This window comes from Gekko japonicus, unplaced genomic scaffold (genome assembly GCF_001447785.1).
Source record: "Gekko japonicus isolate JY-2015 unplaced genomic scaffold, Gekko_japonicus_V1.1 scaffold175, whole genome shotgun sequence".
In the NCBI taxonomy this organism is placed as follows: domain Eukaryota; kingdom Metazoa; phylum Chordata; class Lepidosauria; order Squamata; family Gekkonidae; genus Gekko; species Gekko japonicus.
In genome coordinates this window covers 298336-305134 of record NW_015166425.1, presented here as the reverse complement: position 1 = coordinate 305134, position 6799 = coordinate 298336, and positions in this window count along the sequence as shown.

Sequence of the window (6799 nt, the reverse complement as noted above, 5' to 3'; positions counted from 1 at the left end):
AGTTCTAAATGATGCCTGAAAGAAGATCTTATTGTTCCCTGAAGTTCCTCTCTGTCCCGGGAACAGATAAGCAGACGCAAATACTTGTAATTCTGACCAGCATAGGGGGTACACCAATAGAGAAGTGCCTGCTCTTTGTTTGGCACCAATTAGGGATTTCTTGAAGTATGGATCATAATTATGTCATTTGAGGTATAAGAGAAGAAGAGGAGGAGGCGATTGGATTTATACTCCGCCCTTCACTACCCAAAGGAGTCTCATAGCGGCCTACAATCTCCTTCCCCTTCCCTCCTCCTCCCCCACAACAGACACCCTGTCCATGTTTCTGACAGAAACTGCTCTTTTTCAAGAAAAGCTCTTGTCAGAACAAAGGCTTGCCCAAGGTCATCCAGCCAGGTGCAAGTGGAGGAGTGGGGACTCAAACCGGTTCTCCCAGATTAGAGTTCGCGCACTTAACCACTACACCAAACTGGCTCTATTGCCCTTCCTGGTTGGGGCAGAATACAGCTTGGTGTTACTGCATGCCAAGGTATCCAGTCCTGTATTTTCCTGTTATTGCAATAAACAGATTTTTATCCAGCTCGCTGGACTCCATGTGTTTCTCCAGGGCTTTTTTTGTAGAAAAAGCCCAGCAGGAACTCATTAACATAATAGGCCACACCCCTGACAGCACAGCTCATTAACATATTAGGCCACACCCCGTGCCTTCCCTGGCTTGCCTGGGCACTCTGTGGCTGCAGGGAGCACGGGCAAGCCCCCCCCTCGAAGAGAAGGGAAGACAGATTATACAACCTTCCCTTGGCTTGCTTGGGAGCCCCGCTGCTGCGGAGAGCCCGAGCAAGCCGGCCCTTGGACAGGCATGTTTAAATGCCTCCCCAATCCTTCCAGGGGGCCCCCTGGCCCGCCCGCCTCGGAGTCGCCAGGGGGGTCGTTCTTCAGGCCTTCCCTCTGTAGCCACGCATGCAGAGGTTTTGGCTGTAGTGGGTGTGGCCAACTCTGAAGCCATCCGGAACTCCGTTCCTGTGCGTTCCTGCCCAAAAATAGTCGTGTTTCTCATTCGACCCTGGGAGCACACAGGGCACAGATTTGTGCATCACTACCGAAACCATGGGTGACTAGTCTAGCTTCAGAGAAGCCGCCATACAAATAAAAAGGTGTCTTATTATTGTACACCTTAAAGAGTCCTTAAAAAAAACCTGAATTGTTCACAAAGAGTTCTAAGATATAATATTTATGTATTAGATTCTTTTTTTAATCACCGCTCACCCAAGGGCCTCGTGGAGACTTACGACAGTTAGCATCACAATGAATAAGTTAAAGACCAACAAAATCAAATAATACTTATAAAATATTAAAATATATGACTCAGCACTATGCTACTCTCAAACCAGCCCAGAGCGTCTGGTGAAGCTCCCAAGGCCAACCTGAACGATTCAGCCTAACAAGCCCTGCAGAAACGAAGCAAGTCCTGCAGGGGCGTGGGTGTCATCAGAGAGTGCATTCCACAGGGTAGGGGCCATCACTGAGAAGGCCCGTCCTCTGGTTACAGCTAACTGTTCATGGAGAGGGTTCTCAAGTCTTGTTTCTGGTCTGATGGGGTGGGGACTTGGCTGCTGCCTTTCCCCAATCAGGCCTCAGCCTTGGAAGCTGGAAAAGCATTCAGCTGGTGCTGGACCCAAGAAATTATGGAGGCTGTCCCTACCTGCTGCCTGTCCCACCTGCTGCCGCTTTCCTCCTTCCGTTCCATACCTGTAGATGAGGATCCTGTGCCTTCCAGGTATAGTGGTTTGGTGTAGTGGTTAAGTGCGCAGACTCTAACCTGGGAGAACCGGGTTTGATTCCCCACTCCTTCAGTTGCACCTGGCTGGGTTACCTTGGGCAAGCCCTAGTTCTGATAAGAGCTGTCCTTGAAAAAGAGCAGTTTCTGTCAAAAGCTCTCTCAGCCCCACCTACCTCACAGGGTATCTGTTGTGGGGAGGGGAAGGGAAAAGGAGTTTGTAAGCCGCTCTAAGACACCTTTGGGCAGTCTTCTTCTTGATGCTCCCATACATTTTTTTTAGAGACGCCAATGTTGGATCAGGCCAAAGGCCCATCCAGCCCAACACTCTGTATCACACAGTGGCCAGAAATACCAGTGCCATCAGGAGGTCCACCAGTGGGGCCAGGACATTAGAAGCCCTCCCACTGTTGACCCCCCCAAGCACCAAGGTGACAGAGCATCACTTGCCTCAGAGTCTCTATCTATACCTTGTGGCTAATAGCCACTGATGGACCTCTGCTCCATATGCTTATCTAATTCCCTTTTGAAGCCGTCCATGCTTGTAGCCGCCACCACTTCCTGTGGCCGTGAATTCCAAGTGTTAATCACTCTTTGGGTGAAGAAGTACTTCCTTTTATCCGTTCTAACCCGACCGCTCAGCAATTTCATGGAGTGCCCACGAGTTCTTGTATTGTGAGAAAGGGAGAAAAGTACCTCTTTCTCTACCTGCACTTTCCCATGCATAATCTTATAAACCTCAATCATGTCACCCCTCAGTTGTCATTTCTCCAAGCTAAAGAGCCCTAAGCGCCTTAACCTTTCCTCATAGGGAAAGTGTTCCAACCCTTTTATCATTCGAGTTGCCCTTTTCTGTACTTTTTCCAAAGCTATAATATCCTTTTTAAGGTGTGGTGACCAGAACTGCACACAGTATCAGTTTTAGGACCTCCTCTCTCGTCACCTCAATCTAACTCAGGTCTTTCAACACTCCTCCCGAACTCAGCGGTTCTGGAGTGGGCAAGCACCTCTCATCTTCCACAGTGAAGACGGAGGCAAAAAATGCATTTAGCTTCTCAGCCATTTCCCTATCATCCTTCAGTACTCCTTTTACCCCTTGGTCATCCAAGGGCCCCACTGCCTCCCTGGCTGGTTTCCTGCTTCTAATGTATTTGAAGAAAGTTTTATTGTTGGTATTTACGTTTTTTGCTATATGCTCCTCATATTCCCTTTTTGCCTGCCTGACTACAGACTTGCATTTTATTTGCCATAGCCTGTGTTCCGTTTTATCAGCCTCACTGTGACTAGCTTTCCACCGCTTAAAGGAATCCTTTTTACCTTTTACAGCTTCCATTACTTTGTTTGTTAACCATGCAGGCTTTTTCCTATACCTGTTTGTGCCTTTCCTAACCTGCGGAATATATATTTTTTTGAGCTTCTAGAATCGTAGTTTTAAATAGTTTCCAAGCTTCCCCAATGGTTTTGACCCTTTCTACTTTTCCTTTCAGTTTCCTCCCCACATGTCCCCTCATACATTTCCCAGCTGAGTAACAGAAAGGTACAGAGAAGGGCTGTGGCTCAGCGGCAGAGCATCTGCGCGGCATGCAGAAGGTCTCAGGTTCAATCCCTGGTATCTCTAGCTAAAAGAGTCTCTAGCAGACAGTACCAGATAAGATGGGCCAACAGCCTAGGACAACATAAAGTGGCTTCATGTGGGGAGGAGCCGTGGCTCAGCGGCAGAGCATCTGCGTGGCACTCAGAAGGTCCCAGGTTCAATCCCCGGCACCTCCAGTTAAAAAGGACCAGGCAGGAGGTGGCGTGGAAGACCTCTGCCTGACACCATAAAGAGCCGCTTCCAGTCTGAGTAGACAAGACTGACCTTGATGGACGGACTGTCTGAGTCAGTATAAGGCAGCTTCATGTGTCTGATCGATGTATATGTATATTGTGGCGTGGGTCAGTTGAGGAAGAGTCCGTTTAGAAAAGAGCCAGAGCTGAGAAAAGTGACAAGCACCTCTGTGGCACTCAAATTCTCCGGCCTTTTGAACTCGAGCGGAAGATAGCTGTGTTAGGCAGTTGCCAACCTCCAGGCGGGGCCTGAAGATCTGGCTTGACAATGGATATCCAAACGACAGATTTGTTGTTGTTTTTAAAATTTACTTTAAACATTTATTAGCCGCCTTTCTACCTCGCGGAACTCAGGGGTCATTTCGTAGAAAAAGAGGTGCAGGAGCTCGTTAGCAGAACTCATTAGCACAACTTATTTGCATAGGCCACACCCCCTGACATCACCGGAAGTGTGTCAGAAGGCAACACCCACCGCTCAGGCTCCACTGGACTGTTTTGGATTGCTAGCTATTGGGGGGGGGAATGTGCAGATCTGTCCTCACAGAGGAGGGAGAGCTTGTACCTGAATAAAACCTGGTCTTAAAGATGCCACTGGACTGTTTTGGTCCCGGGTGGGGGGGCTCTGCAACTTACCTGGCTGCTTCTTGCTCTGACTGAGGGCTGCTGGGAGCAGGGGGTGGGGCTTGTTGCATGTGCCCGCCCCCTGGGCTCCTTACTGCCGGAGCTCCTGCAGGAAATGACCCCTGCATCTTACGGATGTGAATAAAACAACGGTTATAAAAGACATAAAATACGACAGTTAAGAATGTAAGAACATAAGAGAAGCCAATGTTGGATCAGGCCAGTGGCCCATCCGGTCCAGCACTCTGTTACACAGTGGCCAAAAATACCAGGTTTAAAATCTCAGTTGTGTGTGTGTGTGTATGTGAAGTGTCTTCAAGCATGGCAACCCTATGGATTTTTTTGGTTGTGTGTGTCTGGAGGTCATGGCTGACTTCTGGTGACCCCTAGTGGGGCTGGGAGACAAGGACATGCAGAGAGGTGGCTTGTTGCCTGCCTCTGCGTCCCAGCCCTGGTATTCCTTGGAGGTCTCCCGTCCAAGTACTTGCCAGGGTCAGCCCTGCTTAGCTTCTGAGATCAGACAAGATCGGGCTAGCCTGGACTGTCCAGGTCAGGGTGCAGCCTTATAAATTAGTGTCCTCCCAAAGGTCCTGTTGTTCACAGTCTTGCTCAGGTCCTCCAAACTGAGGGCCTTTGTGGCTTCCTTGATTGATTGAGTCCATCCATCTCCTCTCGGGCCTTCCTCTTTAATGGATGTGGTCTACAGGTCCTATTCCGTGTACATCAAGAAGAATAATCTGCCTGGGGAAATAGTGGTCAGATTCTCAAAGCCGCATGTGAAAGATTCTATCCTGAAAGCAACTACAGGAACACCCTTGAAAATCGGGGACAATACCATCAGGATTCTAAAAGACATCCCATTTGAAATAAGGCAAAAGAGAAAGAAATATAAAGACTTAATCCTTTTTCTACAAACAAACAGCATTGTCTACAGATGGTTAATTCCAGAATGTGTCATTATCAACTTACACGATAAAAAAGAAAAGTTTGACTCTGTCTCCAAAGCACGTGAGTTCCTGAGAGTGCAGCCGAGGTCGAGAAGGAAGAAGATGACAACAAATCCAGTGGCGAATTGGACTCGGTGTCTTCCGACGAGGACTCTCTTTCCGATAAGGGGGTGGCTGCCCCCAAATGTACATATAAATGGAGGATTAGTAAAGATAAGACAAAATGAAGGCTGAAGGACTCTGAATTCTGCCTTAAAACTTTAGTTTTATTATGGGATGCTCTGGGGGTTCTCTTGGTTGAATCAATGGATAAAAAGATAAAAAATTTAGCATAACCGACTATGTTCAAAGTAATACTAGCAATTTAAGATTAACATTTATATAAGCTGTTGTTATGATCTCCTATACTTGGGGTTTTAGTTAGTAGTGGTTTTCTTTCCTTTCTCCCTAGATGTAGTTACCCTTTCCCAATTTTTCGTTGTCGTTTGTAGTCTATTAAAAAATGCAATGAAAAATCCCCTCCGGGGGGCCTAAAAAGATAAATTGTGGTGGTGGAGGAGGAGTAGATTGGATTTATACCCTGCCCTTCACTACCAGCTTACACCCTTCCCCTCCCTGCAACCAACACCCTGTGAGGCAGGTGGGGCTGAGAGAGCTCTTTCAAGAACTGCTTGTGAGAGAACAGCTCTGAAAGAACTTGTGACTGACCCAAGGTCACACCAGCAGCTGCATGTGGAGGAGTGGGGAATCAAACCCAGTTCTCCCAGATTAGAGTCCACGCTCTTAACCCCTACACCAAACTGGCTCGCTTTCATGACTATCTGAAGAAGTGAGCAGTGACTTACAAAAGCTCGTACCCTTCCACACATTTTGTTAGACTTTAAGGTGCTACTGGACTCTTGCTCTTTTCTGCTGCTACAGACAGACGGGCACGACTGCCCATCTTGATCTGTCTTTTCCAGTGACGCTTGTATTCGCATCATGTGACCAAAGTACAATAGCCTCCGTTTAATCATTTTAGCTTCTAGGGTGAGTTCAGGCTTGGTTTGATCTAGAACATGCAGATTTGTCTTTTGGGCAGTTTGTGGTATCCATAAAGCTCTCCTCCGGCACCACATGTCAAAATGAGCCAAATGCAGTCTTAAATTAAACTGTTTTCCCCTGGAGAAAAAGGGCTGGGAGGACTCTGGTGTCATGCACCCACGGAGCTCTCTGCTCTCCCAACACTCTGCCCTCCACAACCTCTGCTCCCAAATCTCCAGGAATTTCCCAAGCAGGTTGGCAACCCTATGTTGGAGAAAAACAGGCATCTTGTGACACCTTAAAGACGGACAAATGTTTATTACAGCAGAAGCTTGGGTTAACTGGAGGGAAAGATTTGGTGTAGTGGTTACCAGGTTTGATTTCCCACGCCTCCACTTGCAGCTGCTGGATGACCTTGGGCAAGCCACAGTTCTCTCAGAGCTGTTCTCTCAAGGGCGGTTCTCGAGAGAGATCTCTCAGCCCCACCTACCTCACAGGGTGTCTGTTGTGGGGAGGGGGAGGGAAAGGAGATTGTAAACCACTCTGAGACTCCGAGTGAAGAGCGGGGTATAAATTCAATCTCTTCTCTTCTTCTCTAATATGG